Genomic DNA, 22,698 nt, shown 5'->3' on the forward strand with positions numbered 1-22,698 from the left:
TTTTACACAGTGAACCTAGGCAGTTCACAGCAACTAATAAAAGCAACGACATAAAAACACAACATATCTTCCCACAAAGGCACCATACTATTAACTCCCAATGTTCAAGGGAATAACCATATCTTCGTGGCTTGTCAGAAGACTAAAAGGAAAGACCTCCCCCAAATCTCAGGTGGTAGGTTATTCCAAAGGGTTGGGGTAGTTATGAAGAGAACGTGTACCTCTGGGGTTCTGAGATCTAGTAAGTGACATCATCTAAGGGAACTGACCTAGAATGCACTACAAAATGCTACAAAAAATATTTACAAAATTGTCTTGACTAATAATCTTCCCAAGGAAGGGAATGAATCACCTTGAAAAGGGCTGCTGGGGAGCTTTCAGTTGATGTAGTAAAAGTCAAAAAATAATTTTATTTTTTTGCCATTCAAATCACTACTGTGCAGGTTTAAGCAGGAGCTCATATCTGGTTCCTGTTGGACTTGAGAAAAGTCTTCCTCTAACAACGCTTTGGGAATCTCCTCTATTCTTGTGCTTAGCTGTACCAATTCATTCATTTTCAGAAAAGTCTCTAGCATGACCTGATTCCTATGTATATCCTTCTAACAGAACAAAAGATTTTTCATGCTGAGCAATTTTACTGTTTGATTCATTTATCTACTTTAGGAGGCATTGTGTTTTTTTTATTTTGTCTTTCACTCTGCCCTACAAAAAATAAAAAATAATTTAAATCTTTTGGCCTTAGAGTTTCTAGTTAAAATTTCCAAATTACTAGCCTATAATGATCAGTATTTTCTTTACATTAATAGAAAACTAATTCATAAACAGAAAGTCGATACTTATCATTGGATCTTAGTCATCCACTTGCAAACTGTATTGTTTCCAACTGGGAATCAATGTTGCACTACTTGTCACCTATCACTATGGTCAAAACATTAAAAAATATCTGTAATCCTTCATCTAATATCTCCTGCTAATCCTGGTATAAGAAAGGGTTTGTTCAACTCATGTTACTTTTCTAGCAAATTAAACAGGAAAAAAGGGAGAAGTAAAATAAATTATATAGCACCCCCCTCCTCCTTGCCCTATAGCTTCTAGGCATGTGGCTAGATAAATCATCTCTTCTTCCCCTTCCTTTTGGTGAGGTAGATCAATCTCAAAGAAGATAAACAAAAGAAAGAATCATTTTTAAAAGCTTTGAATAAAACTTCTTTTGATTGAATACTTACAGTAGCTGTGGTTATAAGAATTCATTTTTTAAAACCTCAACAAAAGCAGTGAACTAGTTCCCCCCGCACTTCCTTTCACATTAAATCAGTGAACAATGCTTATACTTCACAAGACACATATCTCTTTTTAGAAATGACTCCTTGACTAGGCAAAAGATTTCAGTAAAAGACTGTTTCAAAATCAGAATTTCAGACTCAGTGAAAATTAAGCATTAGAGAACAAGCTTGTGAATGTGAATAGATTAAATGGGCAAAACCCTAGATAGAAAAGATCATATCCTTCAGAAATAAAACTGCAGCTTTTCACCAGATACTCCAAATGTGTTGGACCACACAGCCCACAAAATGTTGAAGGCTGAGAAATGCTGATTTGTAGCATCCTCAAATGAATTTGTACAAGATGTTATTCAACAATTAGCAGGAAATAGATCTTAATCTGTAGCAAATTATTCCAAATAACTATTAGGAAGATAATTCAGAAAATTTTCAAGCATTTGTTTAAAGACATTTCTTTATCTTATTCTCCATTAGAGATTAAAGACCACTCTATCTTCTCTGACTGTTAAAAGTACTACAAATATTTGTATCAAATATGGAAGTTATGATATCACAGATCATAAATTTTAAGACATTAAACGGGAAGAAGGAAATATTTCCTATTCATATTAGAACTCCTCTGGTGCCTTTCAAACTAGTATACTCCCATTTCTATTTTTCCCAGTAAAAAGAGGACCTTGCTGGCTGGGAATTGTGATGACTGAAATATTTTGCCAAGTTTCAGGGCAATGATCAGATGCCCGGGCAATTGGTTCGTTTGGATCCAGAGACAATGAGCATGTTAATGAACAAAGGGATTTTAAGCTTTATTATTAACTCAAGCAAACAGATTTAAAAGCATAACACAAAAAGCATACATACCAAACCAGATAATATCCAAATTGCTTACAAGCTGTTAGGAGTTCCTTAATAACAACAGCAGAGATACCCCAAGGATGGGCAGTTTCCATAGTAGGTCCCCACAAACAACAACCCCCAGGCTTTTATTAAAACCTGGCAGAGTGACTTCATGGCCTTGCTGTGGTTATATAACTGCAAACCTGACTTTGACTCGGTAACTAATGAGATGCAGCTTTGTGAAGATTTCCCCCACCTTTTCTTGTCTATTCAGCAAACAAGAATAAAAAACCAACAACAGAATGAGCTCTAAACGTTTAGACTTTCCTTAATATAAAGGAGAAATCAAAATATATCACTGAATTTCTTGAAAAACAACTATCTTCCACATTGCCAGTACTTGTAACTCAACAAATTTGGAGAATAGCAAGTTGTAGAATAAATGAAGGAACTCAAGACCAGTAACATAAAGCAAAATCATACTTGTTGCAACACAGCAAGGTAGCAAAAGTTGGGAGAATAAGGCAAACTGTACCATTGTAACTGCGGGAGATGTGTCATAGTTAAAAAATATTCATATTATAGTAAATTTATTACAATCAGTAAGGAAAAGCGGAGTCTCCCTCAGAAATTTTATTTGTGCTTGCAGTGTGCTTTTATATGAGTCATGCTTCTAGACTTGGTAGTTCATCTCTTCTCTATACTGAACCTATCCTATGGAATGAGATTCACCCTGAGATCTGGCTGGCCTCAATTCTGCCGATGTTCAGAAGAGCTACAAAGACCTGACTCTTCACCCAGGTCTTTGGTGAGAGACATTGAGACCCCTCACTTCATTCTGTCTGGTCTGCTGTGCTTGCTATCTTTTCTTTTTCTTTTTATTGAATTCATTGCAATTTCTTAGTGTGATTGTTGCAAACAACCCCTCTTCCCTGACCCTAAAAGGACAGGCACATTTATGTCTAGACCTTTTATTAAGGACCCAGAGATAAATCTGCCAGCGCAAAATCTACACTGCAGAAAGGTAGAATAGATCAGATTTACACCCATTTACTCAAACTAATGGTCAAATCTTTTCTGACTAGACTGTGACAAATCACTGTCGCCTTTTTTATATTATATTAAAATAGTCACAGGTCCAACTTCTCTGTCTTTTTGTCATTTCTCCACAATCCTAACACCATTCTTTTCCTCATTTCATGGTGCTTGCGGCAGATCAGAAAAGCCTTGCCCGGCTAAGCCCAGTCTCCACCACCAGTGCTCTACTCATGCTGTTTAGTTTGCTAGCTCCATTGGAACAACTGCAGAGATGCTCTTCTGATCAAGAGTTGAAGCCAAGGAAAATGAATATTAATCAATCCTAAGTTGGTTCTCATATGAGAATGCAACTCACCCCTCGTGCCGCACATGGATGCTTTTCTTTCTTTATGTATATGAAGATTCTTGCAAACTGACAACACTGCATATGCATACATCTGGCCTAATTAATGTTCAATAGGTCACTGATCACTTAAAAATACAGCACAACTGCATTTTTCACAACTAGGTTGGTTAAGGATAGCCTGTCCCCAAAGTCTGGAAGAAGCTAGCTATGGAGGAAAAAAAAATACACAAAAAAGCAGGCAGTTGCACTTCTGTGATAATGTTGTGCACTGAACTAAAAGATAATATATAAATGTGATAAGGAACAACAAGATCAAAACATCTTGGCAATGTCAGAAGTTTGCCTCTTCTACATATTTCTCCATTCCCTGAGTTCAGCTAGGGAGGTCCATTCAGCAAGCTTGTATTTCCATCTATCATGTTACCTCCATTTATTTTGTGCCTAAAGTATATGAGTGTTCATGGCAGAGCCTTCTTAGTGGTGGTGCTACAGTTGTTTTCCCAGGAAGAGAGCAGGTCTCTCATCACATTTCTAGCAACATACTAGACCAAAGTTAACACACTGAAATAAACATGGGTTTTTAATCTCGTTATTTTTACTATGTGTTGTGTTTATCCTATTTTAATGCATGAAGTTCACTTTACATTCTGGAATGTTGGTTGAAGGCATATAAGATCATCATTTTTTAAAGAAATATTATTACAGGGGGTTTTTTGTCCCAAAAACTTTGTGAAAAAATGTAGTTTACAAATTTTATAAATGAAACAGTTTGCAGAGTGGAATGATCTCCAAGTGTTGTCAGGCTGTCATGCAGTGTATTTTTTTTTTCTAATAGAAGAAACTGCCAGAAGTATTTCAGTTCCTGTGTTGAAAAGGCTAAAGAAGAGAAGGAAGGAGGAGGAGGAGGAGGAGGAAGAAGAAGAAGGAGGAGGAGGAGGAGGAGGAGGAGGAGGAGGAGGAGGAGGAGGAGGAGGAGGAGGAAGGGGAACTGCAGCAGCAATGAGTGAGAAAAAGAAATTGGACAGAGGAAAGAAATGTTACACTTAGATCATTTCCAAACGTGTGTATATGTTCAAAATAGCTTAGTTGTGTCTATTCTTCTTCTGAGGATTTTTTTTTTAAATCTCACATTCCTTAAAAAAATGCTATCTTGCATCAGGAGGTGGGAAATCTTTTGATTCTGTAGTGCAAAACACACAGGCAAAAAAAGCTTTAAACAGAATAATGTATATTCTAAACTTATAGACAAGTATAAAAAAGGCATGAGAAACATATTTTGCAACCTTGCAGGTCATTCCACAGACAGGAACTCATCTACACTATTTCTCTGTCTTTTTAATATTACTTACTTTTGAAGGATTTTCTTTCCTGATTTCATCTCACACTGACAAATTGAAAGCCTCTATTGGTGCTTATCACAGTACAATATCATTTTGTTCAGTTGTTTGAAATATGTGATGAGCAGCCGCCAATCAAAAGACCTTATTTCCATGTTTATGTCTCCAGAATCCTAAGAAACTAAGTCACACTTCACTGTAGGCTGTATCTACACCAAAACGTATTTGCCAGCATCCTTTTTACATTATGAAATGAGTCTTAATTCATCTTGTCGCATCAGTATATGCTTTATGCCCACAAGTTAATAGACTATTAAAATGCAAATGCTCTGTTGAACCAGGCCAATAAATGCTATTGATAAGACCAGAAACAAAAGAAGAGCATGCCAATGTCTCCTTAAAATTTATATTAAAAGATGTGTCACCTCTGATAGAGGAAATAAGAGATAGCCAGAGACCACCTTATTCTCCATGGTTTTGTCTTTAGCTCACCTTCTGCAAGTTAGATCTGGGCAATGACTAGGAGGTCCTGCTGCTTATGGCAGGGCTTACAAACATTTTTTTTTTTTTGAAGTGGATTTTCTTGGCAGGGGTGCCAACTCTGGAATTCCAACTCTTGATATATGGGAGGCACCTATGAAGTATTTTAGTCATCTACTGTAGAACCATCTCATCACCCTGAAGGAATGCAGCAAATGAATTTTCTTCTTGAGTCTCTTGCAGAGGCAGTTGGGATTAAACCATAAATATGAGTTGCTGAGTTGGTCAACAACGGGATGAATTAGAGTCAAGGCTGAAGAACAAGATTCAAAACCACAGCTAGAAATTCAGAGGAACATCAAATGTCACAGCTGAAAGAAAGACCCTTTTAAGACGGTGCTAGGGCCCTTTCCAAGCAGTTAGAGCTAGACCAGAGCTAAAATTGTTTTCCCCAAAAGGCTGCAGTCACACTACAGGAGGCAGAATATCACAAGCAACTGTGTGAATCATTTTCATAGTTTAGCTACCAGCTACTGAGACCAACTGGTAAGACTTAAGGTCCAAGTATTTTCCAGAAACATCAGACCTGCAGTACAAATGACTTATTATTTATTAGTATTTATAGTTGAGAAAAAAATAATTAAACTTTAACTTTTTTTAATTTACCTGATTTCAATTTATTAAACCCAATTTAATATCCTTCCCAGCATTCACACAATGGGGCCAAGTCTACAGAGCAGATCCACATGCTTATGGGTTAAGAACCAAGGGGTTTCTTTGCTCAGATATACCCTGTACATAAGGGTAGGGTGGGAGTGAAAAGGAACATAGACAAGGCCAGCCTGTGCCACATGCTCTCCCCGTTTTTATCTAAATCATGTGGAGACTAAGAACAGCACAGACTTCAAATGATGCTTTTATCGTGACAGATAGATATTAATCTTAGCCCTACAGAACAAATCAAGGAAGTTGAAGGGAGTGTGAAAGAGGTATCTTTCACCTGCAGTCATATATGGTCAACTGGCTCTACAGGCTGTTGATATAATGCAGAAATCTCCAAGGAGAAAAGCAATGGATTAGGGGTGCCTGCTTCATGGATGAGACTGTTGCTAAGTGCAGATGAAAGCTGAGAATGGTCTTTAACTCAGATCTGCTTTCCTAAAATGAAAGCCCATTGCAACTTGTCTTAGTAAATGCAGTGCATGGTTGAGAATTTTTCAAAATTATCCTCCTAAGCATTGGAAGATTGGGAGCATTCATTCCTGCCCATGCACAATATATTCTCAACTGTATTCCATCCCATGCCTCTGGTTTTCTTTAGCTGAAGCTAACCTATTAATACTAAAATTAAGAAAATCTCAAGCATCTTGAAACAGATTTACTTCAGAATTTCATATGCTACTTGTTATAGTCGGTATATACAGTATCTTGAACACCTGAGGTTTTTTTTTTAAAAAAGAATGTTTCTTATTAATCTGAGGAAGGAGTCTAGCTTTCAACTCTAGGAGTAAAACTGCATCTGAACTGTTTTACTTCAAATGGAAGGTAAGGGCTTGCCCGCACATACCAAAATAAAATTAAAGTGACATATGAGAACTGTACTGTGTCAAAGAGAAAGTAAAATTAAACCCTTTCCACTGACCTGTTCAGTTTCCCACCTGCCAGATGAGAAACATTCACCCTCGTGACCCAGCGTCTGTACTCACATTGTTCGATTTGGAGCACAGGGAGAACTATATTTTTAGAAATAAAAATATAGTTTTAGAAATGTATAAAACTCCTACATGGTACTTGCGGGTGAATTGCTCATAATGAATTGAAACTGCTGAGGGAAGGATAACTCAATATGTCCACGGTTACTTCCAGAGAGAAATAATTCCAGCAGAAAGAAGTAGCCCTGTAGCTACGAGGTCCATCAGCAATCACCTATGAGCAGCCTCACCACTGGGGCATCTCCCAGTAATAAATCTCCTGGCTACCAACTCCAGGATCTTCTGGCAACTTCAGGGTGGTTACCTGGAAGAAAGCCAGACCCCATTCCAAGAAGCCTATTTCTGAATGGTTTACAAAGGCCAGTGCAAAGCATGTCCAACTAAAGCAAAACCAGCTGCAGCTTCCTTTTCTCATTTCCTCTGCAGTTCTGTTATTCACTGGCCAGAGAAATTCATCAGTTCTGTATTTTTAGGCAAATTTATACAGCCTGAAATTTCAAATGTGTAGAGAATGCAGAATGCTCTTTCACACTAAAGTTGGCACTTTTTGTGATTCGGTTGGCAACTCAAAAACTGTGCGCATAAAATAGATCTATTCTGTGGAAATTCTAATGCATTCACATTATAGCTGTAGTTTCTGTTTGGATCATGTAGGAGAAATGCAGGTGAAAACAGAGATACATTTTTTGGTAGGTCAAAAAACAACAAACTTGTAAATTGATACAGAAATTGGCTAAAATGAACTTGAGGACAGAAGGGTTATTACAAGATCACCAAAACAAAGCCAAGTGCCTTTTAAATAGAAAAAAAAATTAAAAACTTAGAAAATTAGTAAGTGGAATACCATATATCAAAATCCTCAGGTCAAAAAAAAAAAGTAAGATGGCTGAGAATTTTTCAGAAATAAAATTCTTGGAGTACAGTCCAGTGGTCTCTCTTTGTCACCTGTTTCTATTTTTGATCTCTCCTGCAGCAGGCCTATCCCTTTTCTTTTCTCCCTTTTCTACTGACATACTGTAGCTCAGGAAGGCTGTTTTATTTTTATTTTTTTTATGTTTTTGCTGTTGCTGCTTTTAGCTTCTCATACAAGCCTAAGTTCTTCTCATTTTTTCTAACTTCATTTCTGCAGTTAGTTGCTTGGTACATCTCCTCTATCTGTCCCTTTCAATTTTTAGCTCAGTGAAAAATTATCAAGATATCTGCAATGGTTTCCTAAACTATTCTTTTCCTTACTGTAATTATTGCAGTTGGAATAACCCCAATATTCCATTGTCTGAAAGTAGTTCATAATCTGGAGGTCCTCTCAGAGGTGGTTTGACATGCGGCAAGAGTCCCTTTGCTTTACTTCACCTTGTATGCCAGTTTTAACCATCTTGGACCAGGAAGTCCAACAAAGTCACTCATGCTTGGCTACCTCTTGCATAGATTACCTCAATGTTCTCTAAGTGGACTTGAATAGCACTTGGAAATTATTAGCCCGGAATATAGCAGCTTCAATACTTATGGATGCTAATCTAACACCACTAGTTCAAAAGCTGCTCTGGTTGTCAGTGGTCCTCTGGGTGCAATTCAAATTGGTGGTGCCACTTTAAAGCAGTACATGGATTATCTGGACTGCCTACCCAGTAGGTTCGGTAAAGGAGGGATCTCTTCAGATCCCTACTCTGAGAAAATATTAACAAGAGGAACTTTAAAAGCAGTCATTCTCTACCATCATCACCTCCTTCCAATGGATGAGCATTCCTCTGGACTTAGAGCAGCTTCACTCATTAAGACCTGGATTTTCCAGGCGAGTTGAAGGGGATTGGATGCAGTTTTTAATTGATTATAATGAAAGTGTGTTTCTTTGGTATAAGAAGAGTAATGATTATTAAACACTATTAAATAAGCTGTTTCCAACTTTTGAACTGTGTACCAGGAGAAGTGCTCAGAAAAGGAGACAGAAATAGAACAAGGCCTGAATGAAACTAGCATTTCATTTTAACTAAATTAAAATGAAATTAATTACAGTTAACACGGATGTTCTCAAATATAGCCATATTTTCTCCCTTCTTTCACAGTAGAAATTAGACACGAAAAGGACATTTTAGAGTGGCTTTGAGGCTGACCTCTAGGATTTGTTTTTGGGTGAGCTAAAATAAACATGTTCCCCTGATTTAGATCCACCACCTTGAAATCCCTCTGGATGTTACCCACATCCTTTGGATATTTGGTGTCCCTGAAATATGGCATCTTTGACAGAGGTAAAAGTGCTGGATTGGTATGTTTCTGAATACACCCCCATCCCCACCCCCATGCCCTTGAAATGCCACTAGTATTAGGAGAGCTAATGTTTCTGCAATTGGCAATTTCTTTATCATCATGAAAATATCTCCCTTTAGGAATAAGCAGGGTGGCTGTTGTAACAGGCAAGCTGAGCTGCATGAAGGGGGGGGGGGTGTTGCCTAGAATGGGAGCACTCACCCCATTTGCAGAACAAAGGAGAATAAGAAGTGCAGGACCAGATTACCAAACCCATCTAAGATTCAGGGGATGGGTTATACATATTGCATTGGCTTAAAAATGAAACCTGAAGTATTACAGTAATTTAAACATATAAGTGAGAGGATTTAAAATTTAAACCTGTTTAAATATTGAAGCAATCCTGGAATGAAGAGGAAGGGAGGGCTGATAAATGGAATTCAACAGCAAAATCTCTGTTCTGGGCGAGTTGCTCCTCCACCCCATATGGCTACAAGAGCATCCTGTAAAGACAATTGCCATTTAAAAACAGAGGAAAACATATAAAAGTCAGCAAGATGACTTCAAGGTGCCAAAGTAGAATGTACTGTCAGATACGATTTGCAGTAACATAGGGAAAAATCACTGAAGACCATCCTTTTTCATCAGCCCTTTCGAGGATAGATTGCATTGGTGATGTCTAATATTTATCTTCACTGGCATTCTGTCACAGTTATGTGATTTGTTATGTATTTTTATAATTTCATTATTTAATATATTCTTATGATGCATTTTATATTTTCTTAATCAGGGAGCATGTATATACTCTCAAATAAATAAAACAAACATAATTTAAAGGCCAATTGTCTGGAAGAAAGCCAGTGAAGCAGGAACTAACCTCATCTTCCTTGGAAAGGAATTGCCAAAATCCAGAATAAGCTACTGAAAAGACTTCTTACAAATTCCCACCCACCATACCTTCAGTAAACACTAAAGTACTGAAAGAATGTCTAACACAAGATCTTAAAATCCAGAATCTTGTATGGAAGAAGATAATATTTCAGATATCCTGGTTGAAAAATTTATGGAACTTTCTAGATTATTAAAAGCACTTTTAATTTCCTTAAGAAATATACTATGGTAAGGTTCCCCTAACACCTGAATCTGCTGGGTGTGTTCTCTTCTTATTTCAGTCACACAATATTCTGTTGGGAAGAAAATGTGTTTTGACACTTTAGGATAGAGTAGGGGCAGGAAGCAGTAGTAAGCATGGAATGGCATCTGCAGGATGCAGGAGGAAATAAAGATAGTGCTACCCAGTTGTAATCTCTTGCACTCCATACTACCTTCTCAGAGGGATTTCATGGTCCAAGGCATTCAAAGCTGCTGAGAGGTCCAGCAGAACCATGATAGTCCCACCCAGACAGGCGGGAAGGGTATGTTTTTGATCGTCAGTTAAAGAATTCCAATTGGCAGAATCTAGGAAGAGAACCATCTCTGCCATTCCTCCTTCCCTATGAAATATCTTGCCTTCCGAGAAGAGGTTTTTGTGCCTACTCTTAGGGCCTTTTGGAAGAGTGTAAAGACTGGTCTCTATCCACAAGTATAGGGATCGAGGAGTGGTACATAACCCTGGGTGTGGCTGCTGGTGTGAAGGCATTGTCTGTCTTCTTAACTTCATTAGTTTTTGTAAGAGTTTTTGTTTTTGTTTACTTGTAAATCATTTAGAGTCACTTAGGTAGTGAGATGGCTGGTATATAAATTTGATAAATATATAAAATAAAGTGGGAGGCCACTCCCACTTTTCCAGTTCCTGGCACAGATTAAGGACACTGAAGCAGCTTCTATCTTTTAACAAGGCCTGGAGTCAGCTTCAAATAAGAGAATCCAGAAAACCTGGATTCATACAGAATTTTCTGGGACTGAAAAAAATATACCACATGCTCTAATATTTTTCTCAAGAATGACATGAAAAGAATGAACCTACTTTTGTGCAACTGGCTCTTAGAGCTATATTATTATACATGCATACTCAGTTATAGTTCAAGCCTCTGCAACCAACTAAAAGTAATTATAAGGACAGATCAGTTTCTCCATATATCAACAGACTCAGAATCTATTGCCATAATTCTCTTGTTTTATAGCACTGTTCTGGTGTGCTCTGAATGCAAAGCACATTAGGCTTTTAGGTCAATACTTAGTTCTATTAAAAGTAATGGACTATATTTGACTAACAAAACAAATACTAATAACATCTTAATGATATTTATGGTGGCACAGGTTTTCGTGGACCGCAGCTGGCATGTTCAAATTCTTGGAATTATCTCAGTTGTAGTTAAATAATGGGACAAAGAACCTCCTTAAAACATCAGAATTGGCAGTGCACAACTATGCTAATCTGTTGAGGAAAAACAACTAACTGGCATGCAAAAGGCTTACAAATATATAACAGTCTTCCAAACAGCAAATGTTTCATGAACTGTAATTCACATCATCAGGTGGATGAAATAATTTTTCCTGAATTCTCTGGAACTCACAATAGTGGAAACTCTGCCTGAAAAATGAATTTACAATAGCTGATAAAATCACTTACTGATAGTACTGTTCCTCCAATTATGCTGTTCAAACTTTTAAATTCTAAATTCTAAAGTCTCAATTAAGCCCAACTGATGAGTGAAAAATTGCTGATATGTTCACGTGATTTGCATTGGAACTTGCCTAAGTTCAGCTGAGGTTTTCCTCCAAAATATCTCATAAGATTGGGTGGTGGTCTTGCTACAGTAAGTAAAGGTCTATAGCTTGTATGATACATTTTCATATCTTTGGTGAAGAATATGTACTGTAGCTCTCAGTTAGCTGCCTAACCAGAGTGGATAATTTGTGTCGCTCCAAACATTGTGGGACTATAACTCCCCAAATCCTGGAAGCTATGGGGGGGGGACATACCTTGTTCACCTCCAATTTAAACTGAAATAATGCCTGTCAAGAAGGCTTGATAAATTGGTAGACAGATAAGTGGGATATTCTTAAAAGAGTGGGTGCATGATAACAATACTTGATTCCAGGGACACAAAGACAATGAAGGGTGGAGTGTTAGTCAAAGAAATATGGGATGATATATAAACAGAGGCCTCTAATCCAGTTGACTGGAAATCTTTTTCCCTTAATTGATTTAGAAGCTAGGGCAGTAATGTGAGAGAGAGGGAGGGGGTCCTCAGATGCTCTTCCTTGCCTCTCAGAATCACATTAAGTGGGAAACAATGGCAGGCCTGACAGCTCCCTGTCTGTAGGGGCACTTACAGTTAATCTGCTATTGAGACTAATACAATTACGTAGGATTATAGGATTGCCATCAGATAACACAGATTTTAAAAAATTCCCAAAGAGAGGCCAGGGTGGAGTAGTCATTTCCAAAGAAGACAGAATGCAGAGATTTCCCATCCATCCTTTAAGTTCTTTGGTTTTGGGAAAATGTTTCTCTTTAAGATAATGTGGGATACATACTTAAGAACAGAAGGTAAAATAAAAGAAAGGCTGACTTCAGTGCAACTGATGCAACAAAACCCAGCTCCAGAGGAGAGTATCTTTACAATCATGCTGAATAAATACTTATTTCAAATTTTCTCTTTGGAAAATTCTGGGAAAATCTGCAGGATCACATTTCACACTGCAATAGTTAAATATGGCATATTGAAACATTTTTCAGGTCTCTTGATGAGACTTTCTATTCCCCCCACACACCTTGGCAGAGTGAGAAAGACCACATAGAACTCATGTTTAATTTTGTTTCATTTGGTATTTTTGCTTCTGAATATTTGTACACACCTTTAGATTTGTTATTGCTCTTGTTACATTTTATTGGAAAATATTAGATTTTTTCAACAAATAGTTTCCTTCCTTTTTCAGTTATAGAAATATAATATAATACAAATCTAATGTCCTATAGCTTCTTTATTCTCTCTTTCTTCCCTTTCTTCCCTTCAGGTCACTATCATATGCTAAGCTCAGTATTCAATACTATATAATCAACAGCCAGTAATTCTAATTTTTAAGTAAATAACACATGGGGGGGGGGAACCATGAATTTTGCAGAATGTATTGATCAAGAAAGAGCTTTGCAATGCATGATGGGATCTTTTGCTTACTGGCACCTTTCCCATCTTCCTATCCCTCTCCTTTCTGAGGGGGGGTGTCATTTCCATGGTTTCCAAACTGCCATCATTTCAAACCCTGTGAAAATTTTCTATGGCCCTAATCTTGGCTTTACAATAAAAAAAAATCACTGAACTTTTATAAAGAAACAAGAACTTTTGTGCAGGAGTTAAGACACTGTAATGAGGTTCATGAAACACTAGCCCATCTGCAATAACTGGGCATATAAACAGTGCATTGGATAGGCCACATGACCTGCTATTAAAATAAAGGTCTCTGACTACTCTCTGACAATACCCATTTAGGACACCATATTATTGGAAGAATACTAATCTTTGCTATTGGAGATACCTCAAGCATGTATATTCCTCATACATTATTTAACTTATCATTTGTAAGTATGATTAATAGTTGGATGTTGGGAGGGAAACAGATTTGTTGTATATTTGCTCCGCATATTTATATGCCAAAGATTTAAATAGATACCAAAGGACTCTAAAACATAAAGCTGATGGAATTAAAAAAGAAAATGTAGTTGAAAAACTAAATGAGGATGCCAAATTGATTTTTTTCTAATATGAATCTTGGGCTGGCAGATGAGCAAGTTTATGATTCATAACCAGCAATATAACTATTACATTGCTATTACTTTCAGATGTGATAGGAAAGCATGTCTACAGATTTTAATTGAAGCAGCAATGCATGCAAGGATAGAATCAAAGAAAGGGAAAATACAGAAATAAAAAATGATTTAACTAGGCATTTTTTATGAGCAGAACGTTCATAATTCTGCACACTATATGCTTCACTAGGGATTGATCTTTGGACTAACATAATTGTGGGTGGGTGTGTATGTGGGTATAGATTTCAAGAAAAAAAATTTCCTTTGTCATTCTCTCTATATTTATCCAAATATAGAGAATGACAAAGACTGGACATGGACATCTATCTTCCTTCTGACCTTAGCTTAGGTTATCGGCATATTCAAATGTGGAAAACTGGTTATCCTCAAAATATTGTTGAGTTCCATAACTTCAGGGAGCAAGGTCATCAAACTTGTAATCCAGAACCAACTGGGGATCTAAAAATGGTCAGATCCCTACAGAGTTATCTGTAAACAGTTATTTCAGTATGAGAAGAAGCCGAAAGTAGGTCTGTCCAATCTTTGTGCACTCCTGATTAAAAACAGTGGGAGTGACTGCTCATGTGATCTCACTTTTTTCTAGTTTTGAAGAAAATAAACAATAAAGTGAAGCCTTGTTTAAAAATTCAAGAACAGGTATTTAAAAATGTGAGGCATAGCCTATTAGTCATTAAATGAAAATGTTGTTCTATTAATGCATGCAATCATTTTGACAACTACAAAGATATGTTCTAAAAAGTTATATTTAGGAAACTGCCAAGACAAGGAGTACATATTATTTCAGAGCTGAATCAACTGTTATAGACATTCATACTGGGAAAACCACATAATCCACATTGGCAAACAGATATTCAATTCCATATTATAATTGAAAAATAGAGACAGAAATAACCTTTTAGGAGAAAACTAGAACTGACAGCACCATCACTGCCCACAATATTGTAATGAGATTTTGTAAGTGTTAGAAGGTGAAAGGGTGGGACAGAAAGTTTTTAAATTTATGGTTGTGGGGGGGAAAAAACTTGCTAGAACAGATAAAACGCTAGCCAAATTTAGAGTGGTTCCACCATGTGGCCTCAGCATCTTTTCTCCTGAGCTGCTTCTGGCCATTTCTTGCGCCAATTTCAGAAATTTCAGTCTGGATTGCTATTGGATGAAATGCACTGATGCTCAGTCTAGACTAGAGTATGACCATTGCAAGATCTTATTGGTTCTTCCCCTGATTCTTGCAAGGAAGGCAAATCTTGCTGTCTGGCTCTTTGTGTAGATTGATGTACCAGTATCTGCTTTTTTTTTTTTTTTTTTTAAGAATTGTTCTCTTCTCATTAATTCCTATATCTTTCTTTTCCCAGATATCTGAACACATGGATGCTTTCACATCCAATTCTCACACAACCCCTTTCTTCTTTTCCCTTTATGGTACCATTAAGATCATATACAACTATAAAGATCAAAACAATGTGGAACAGGTTGTTGTTGTTTTTTCATTCATATAGATCCAACAACAACCTGTTCCACATTGTTCTTACACTGCAGCTTAGCAAAGGAAGGGAGCTTTGCAATACTGTGGACAGGGTATGCATCTGTGCAGAAAGCAAGGGGAATATGCTTCACTCAGCATGGACAGTAACCAAAAGATGCCCACAGGGAGATGTAAAAGTTGAGCATGAGCTCCCAGGGTTGAGGATAGTTCATTGACTTAACAGGCCATTGTTCATTGTTGAATCAGTTGCAAGACTGTTGCTTTATATTTAAAAAACAACAACTCTGGTGGCCAACACAGAACATGACAGTCTGGGACAAAATGAATGCACAGGGTGGCCACCAGCTGTTGGAAAGGAGGGAGAATGTCAAACATTGCAGCTTAGTGGAGCTGGGGCTGCTTCCAAAAGAGAACAAAGCCCTAGAGAGGCTATCTACTCTGAAGGTCTTTAGATGACTTGGACTGGAAAATGCCATTTTTCAACCTGAAACTCTAAAATGGCACCAAATAGTCCATGTCCAAGTAGAACATACTGGCCTGCTTATACTCTGGTGGCATGAATGGGAGTTAGCAGAACAAAAAAAAAAATTGGACAAAAAGATCAACCAAGGCAAAAAGGTTTAGGTAAGATCAAGTGATTGTATGAGGACCTCTGTTCATCAGCCTCTGAATGCAAACAGGATGTTATTGACTCGGCAGGATATGTTAGGGGCGCTGCATAGAAGAAATCTGAATTGAAGATGGCCCTGAACATTGTATTATGTTCAACCTGTATCTGTTTAACAATAACTATATAAATACATCTTATGCCACAAAGGATCTAATGAGAAGGGTTTTTTTTCTTAAGAAACTAATTTCTAATTTCACCCAAGAATTCATTTGGCAGGCCACAGGAGCAAGTGATCATAAAAATAAATATATATCCATCCTACTGAAGAATGAAACTCCTCATCAGGGAGCATTTTCAATCAGGACCCAATGATCTTAAGGGCTATAGGAAGATAGGTTTTGAGGACGAAAGGAAAGGAAGCATCAAAAAGGATGAAAGCACAACAAAAAAGGACTACAAGGAGAAAGGCAGAGGTAGAAGAAACTACTATCAGCCTTCTCTATTCATGCCTGAAAAATTCCTCCTACCTTCTCCTCAAACAGGCACGCGAGGTGGGAAGCAATGACGCTGGCTATGGTAATGGGAAAGGACTGCCTAAATCTCCTCTGCTGAGGCAGACATTCCTGACTTCCCTGTTGGACACCTTATCTCTGGTTAATTATCTCTGGTGGTTATTAATTATTCAGGAGCCTGAAGCTTCAAAGGAGGTGATTTGTTTCAAAGCTGTGTCCCTGAGAGCTCTCAGGTGTGCCCAGTATTTGTCTTCTGACCCTTTCAATTGCTTGTCTGTTCCCACCCTTCCTCCTAAAGCAGCCATCACCTCATTCACTTGTAATGATAATATAGCTCTTGTGTCACCTGCTAAATCTTGCATATGACCCACCTGGGCCTCCAATTGAAGAGAAGGTGAAAATCATTTTTCTGAGCTGTCCTTGTCCCTTAGAATGAATCTGTCTCTCTTGGAAGAGAAGGAGACAGTTAAGGATCCTAGCAGAATAGAGAATATTGCATACTTGAAGGTATTGAAAATGTCACCTCTGGCTCACATTTTAATGTTAAATAACTGCCTAACAGAGATGTGGTTGTTAGCTGAAATGTCAGATCTGTGCCTTTTCTGTAATTTTGACATCTGCAGCTCCATGTTACAGAGATGAATTAGGTTTCTACACAGTGGTTGGAAATGCAAGTTGAAGTCCTAATTCTCAGACTATTACAATGAATGTGTGTCATTGAAGTCAATGGGGATACTCCAACAAGCAGCTTTTTTCAAGGCAATTTCTTGACGTTCAGCAGGAATGTTCCTTTGGAGTCAGGGTTAAAATCCGGGAACAAGCTCCAACATCACAACAGAGAGAGAAGCACCCCTGATGTTGCAACAGTTGAGTACTGCCTCGCCATCACGATTCAATGTGGGTGTAGATCAAAGGCATCTGTGGAGCACTAGATCAGGTGTGGGTGCACCAGTAAAGGACAGCATCCATTGTATCCTATGGATGAATTGCCATGTGTAGCTTGCAGACATTGTTTTATTTATATCTTGTTTTTCTGAACATTTTAGCACAAAAGACTAAGCCTTGGCACATGACTCAGTATAAATGTTTCATTTGGATCCATTTCAGTGCTTGTTAAGAGAATATATAGCTCTCCAGATTTTTTGTGAGGTAAAAATAGCAATTACTTTTATCTGTTCATTTAAAGTAGCTTATGAAATGAAGGCTGCAGATTTTTTGAATGGCTTGGATCCCAGTTTTGCTACTGCATCTTCTAAAACCTGGATAATTAACTCAAAATGTGAACATTTGCTTTCCCCGGCAAAATTTAGTCTAAGAAGTTCATACTTGGGAGGAAGCCCTGCAGAATTCTATAGAGTAGAACTATTCCATGGCATAGAATTATAGAGCTATATTCCTTTGTACTGTTATGATCTTTTTTATGGCATCTCACAAAGCCAAGGGCATTTTTGGATTTTCTTCTTTGAAATGAAAAAAATGTGCTTCAACTTGGAAATGGGGAAATCTTAGACATTCTCTGTGAAAATATGCATGACTGTTTCCTTCTCAGCATTTTAGATAGGACACTGGGGAAGGTGGAGGTGAGGGTGGAGAGGAAGAGCAGAGGGCATGAAATTAGCAGATCAAAGAAAGTTGAATTTATGGAATCCCAAACTCTCCTGCTGTTTAGTTTTCCCTCCAATGGGAAAAGAGGAATCTGCAATGGGAAAGAAATCATTAATGTACAGGTGCACACTTATACCCCAGGAAAAAGATGAAGGGGAGGGGAGCAACCTTGGAAACCAAGACACAGAGGTTGCCCTTTGAACTAACAGTGGAGAATGAGTAATGTTCTAAGTTTTTTTACAGGTGTACTTCAGCACAATTATTCTCTAAGAAGAGACATAAGATGATGAGATGAAAAATATGTGAAGTCCGGATTGAGTTTCACTATAAAGGAACAACTTCAGTTAATAAAGAGATAAGCTAGTTCCCTGCAGGATCCTTACAAACAAACCGAACACTTTCAGAACAGATATGGACCACTATGGAAAGGAGGGTTGTATGAGATGTTGAATTTTTCCTGATATATTTAATTCTCCATCATTTACAAACAGTGTTTTGTAGCATTACCACTAGTCATGTGACTTCAGTGCCACAGTCAGGCAGCCTCAATGGCTTTGGCTTGCATTATGGTTTCTGCTAATTCCTCTACAATGCAATGTGCTGGAGATGAGATTGGCCTTGAAAAAATATCCAGAAATTTTAACTAACCCCAAATGTGCTGTCCATATTATAATCAAGACTGGCAATTGAAAATGTTACTCATCACTCATGGAAGGGTTCTATGAGCTCTTGGTGTTCTCTTAGCAAAGCCTGCAGAAATTTCAGCTTCTTCAGAAAAGATTCTCCTTGTTTGAGGATCAGAGTTTGAAGCTGGAGTGGCATGGTGGCCATTGGCAAGGAAAACTGTGATGCTGGCAATAAAACATCCATTTGGAGCCAAGCAAAATAGAAATGATCCATTTCTATATTTAGGCAATTCATCCACATCTTCAATCAAATCTTTATTATAGTCATAGATAAGCATAAGGAGAATGGGATACAAACAATACTTTTTAAAAAGCTAAAAGGTATAAAAACATAACGTTAAAAAGCATAAAAATATATTTTAAAAAAGCTAAAAGCTATATATGAAATTTTAGGCTTGAAGGATCAATCTTTGGACTTTAGATTGAACATGTTCTAATGGTGCAAAGTTGAAGAAAGAGCCAAGCTGGGCACAGTACAGAATTTGTGCTATTGACTTGGCTTTGAATAGTTTGAGTGCTGCAATTATATAGTTGCCATCTCTTATCTTGAGAAATTTGACAATTAAGCACCTCAATGGTCAAATTTCAGTTCATAGTCTCCATTGAGTTTCCTGCTGTTAGCAGACTGAGGGAGTGTGCCCAGGTATTTGAAACAGGAGACCTGCTTAACCTTGTGGCCATCGGGCTCTTGTATTTTTTGGCAAATGTCATGATTTTGGTTTTTGGGTAACTTGAGTCACTAGTTAATCTTCCTTGCAATACTATATTAGTGATCTCAATGCTCTTTTAAGGCCAACTGGTATTCTCAAAAGTATTGCTGCATTATCTGTTTACAGTAAAACAGAGATGTGTCTTCCAGCAGGGTTTTGAGGGTGAAAGTTTATGTTGAGGAGATGACCCACCATGGAGTTCATATAAAATAAAAATGAAGCCAATATGCATCCTTGCTTGATGCCTTTCTGAGTTCTGATGGCACTAGTGATTTTACTTGGAATGAGGTGTCTTCATGAAGCATATATATTTAATGAAGTAGGCATCAATCCAGGAGGCCTCCAATTTCCAACTATTTAACTTGGGATACAGAATTAAGCATTGTTTTAAAATCTGTGACACAGGGATATGGTTAATCCTCAGTTAAAGACTAAAATAATGACAGATCTCCAAGAGCTGCTTACAACCAGATTCTGGAGTTCTGAGACAGCACACATTTGGGTGCTTGGTAACCAGTTCACCTTTATGCACTGTTGCAGCAATCCATGATCTACAGGTTTTGCTGGTTTATGGTGTTTGGGGCTATTTTCCAGCAAAAAAAATGGCCATAGTAATGAATAGATTTGCCTAACATCCATGGTGTTTGCTTAATGACCGCTGCAAAAGCTGTAAAATTGAATTGGTTGTGTGGATGCCTTGACTTACAACCATCATGAGTTATGACAAAATCTGGGCTTCATTATGCTCATAAGTCAAGGACTATCTGTATAAAGAGGTTGTGTTATGGGAGGAATATTCCATGTCTTTTTGATTTGCTGCTGCAGTGCCTCTATTGTATCTTTTTTTCCTATTTTGCTATTATCTGTTGCTTTTACTACTATTTAGTTGTTGTTTTATGGTTGTAAATCAAGTTTGCCAACTAGCTTGGCCTTCCAAAAGTTACAAACACGCTTCATTTAGAGTCTACCAGGTTGAAGTAGGCAGTGACAAATCATACAACTTTGAGGTAAGCAGCTTGGACATTTCCCAAGGAAAATATATATTTAGACCAGATAAAAAACAAGCAAGCTGAAATCCAAGTTCCTCTGTGCATCCATTAAATCATTTCTGACAGTATTTCAGTGAGTTAGCTGCTGTTAGCAGGAGCCAGCAAGGACAAAAACGCTTTCCCTGCACAGAATGATGCAGCTTGGCTGGGAAGTAGTGGGGGGGGGGAGAGGTCAAGAGCCATCCCTTTCACCCATTGCTCTAATCAGGTTTATAGCTCTCTGGGGCTGTTCTTCATTTTTTAAAAAGGGGTCAGGAGATTGTTTGCAGATCCCCAGTGTCACAACCAATTTGAATGCTGGCCAGTTTGAATCTACCATGGACCCCAATTAAGGTGAGCAGATGCAAAGCTCCTGTCCCTTTAATACCCATACAACTATCAGAATTTAGCAAGCCCAGCTTTTCTCACCCTGCTATTAGATTTATCCCTTCTGACTTAATTTAGGAGTAGATGGGAAATGTACTGTGCTTAATTTACAACCTTTATTTTAATTTTCTCATCTGATTAAGAGTTCTGAAAAGTACTCATTATTCCTAGGAGTCAAATACAACTGAGTACTGCTTGAGTTTCCAATCAACTGAAAGGAGCCTACATAGAGGAAAATGTCAAGCCAGAAAACTAGTACAGGGTTCACTGCTGGAACACTAAGGGATCCAGCAAAGCAAACAGGGCTTCCCTTCCACTGTTCTGGGTATCCTGAAGAGAAGCTTTCTCTAACATCTCCATAAGAAGAAAAGCCACATCTGATTAGAGCCTGCATTGTTTGCTGGATGACATGTCACCTGTTTCAGCCTGCTTTCTGTTTCCATGGGGACTAAACAGAGGCCTGCAAGCAGGACCTCAAGAGAAGACCATTGTATACTCTGGTTATCCAGGGCAAAAGCTGCATGTGCACTACTCTGACCTCAGTAGTAACAAATGTTATGTGATTGGAAACAGTTAGTGACTGCCTGATCTTTCATGAATTTGTCTAATCCCCCTTTAAAAAAAAAACCATCCAAGTTGGCTGCAATGACTGCATGTTACATAGTGTAATTATGAGTTATGTGAAAAAAATGCTTCCTTTTGCTCTAAACCTTTTCCACTCTGTAAAAGAAGTTATTCAGTTATATGTAATTGGTATATATATATATATATATATATATATATATATATATATATATATATATCCATGTGTAGTATGAATGTAATGTACACTAAGCTGTGCATAAAATTCAATATAGTTAAATATACCTGTCCTAAATCCCCCTCCTCCTCCTCTTTTTTTTTTTTAAGCTAAAGGTTGTCACATCTTATGCGCAAACAAGTTGCTCCAGCCTCTTAATAATTCTGATTTCTCTTTTCAATCTCTAGGAATGTCTGAAGAATGTTGATCAGAACTGCACATGGTATTCCAAATGTGGTTGCAATATAGATTTATATAATGAATTTATGATATTGACAGTTTTCTACCTTTTGCCACAAGTTTATATTATATTCATAATATTTATATTTTTGTATTTAATTTTATTTATATGTAACTATTATATATTCTTAGTTTTTTTCTTTTATTTTTTCAAATTTTTTCTTTCAGTTTTTATCTTTTTAACTGTAAAGTTCAATAAAACCTTTTTAAGATTATACTTAAATAAGAATTCTAATACAAATTACAAAAAAAGAGTATGAAGTAGAAAGTGCAGAAAAAAAGAAAAAGTAAGAAAAAAATAAGGGTGTAACAAAGAGAAAAGAAATATATAAAGAGCTACTCCTCCCCCCCAATCACGTATAAATAATTTTAACAACTTGTTATCTTTTCTTAAAATACAATAAACAGCCTCTTCATCCAACCTCTTATCTGTAATCAGATCCTTAAAGCCGTCAGTCCTGGTCAGCAAAATCCAATTAAGAGTTACCAGAAATAACAATGTATCTATTTTAATCTTGATCAAATAAACTCACTTTATAATTCTTCCTTTTACTTTTAACAATTTTTATCTTTATCCCTTCAATGGTCTC

General features: G+C 37.3%; 1 long non-coding RNA gene across 4 annotated transcripts in view; it reads right to left on the minus strand.

The window, feature by feature from the left end:
* Positions 1-9,582: 9,582 nt before the first annotated feature.
* LOC120313251 overlaps positions 9,583-22,698 on the minus strand; it is a 32,372-nt gene continuing 19,256 nt past the window's right edge. For 3 of the 4 annotated variants that reach the window (XR_005558101.1, XR_005558092.1, XR_005558093.1), the window contains one exon: positions 18,970-19,109. This is a non-coding gene — a long non-coding RNA (uncharacterized LOC120313251). Of the gene's footprint in view, positions 9,778-18,969; positions 19,110-22,698 lie in introns of those variants that run through there. The other variant, XR_005558099.1, reaches the window with a different exon arrangement.

The sequence above is a fragment of the Crotalus tigris genome, unplaced genomic scaffold, assembly GCF_016545835.1.
Source record: "Crotalus tigris isolate CLP2741 ecotype Arizona unplaced genomic scaffold, ASM1654583v1 scf7180000017568.13789103, whole genome shotgun sequence".
Classification (NCBI taxonomy): Eukaryota; Metazoa; Chordata; class Lepidosauria; order Squamata; family Viperidae; genus Crotalus; species Crotalus tigris.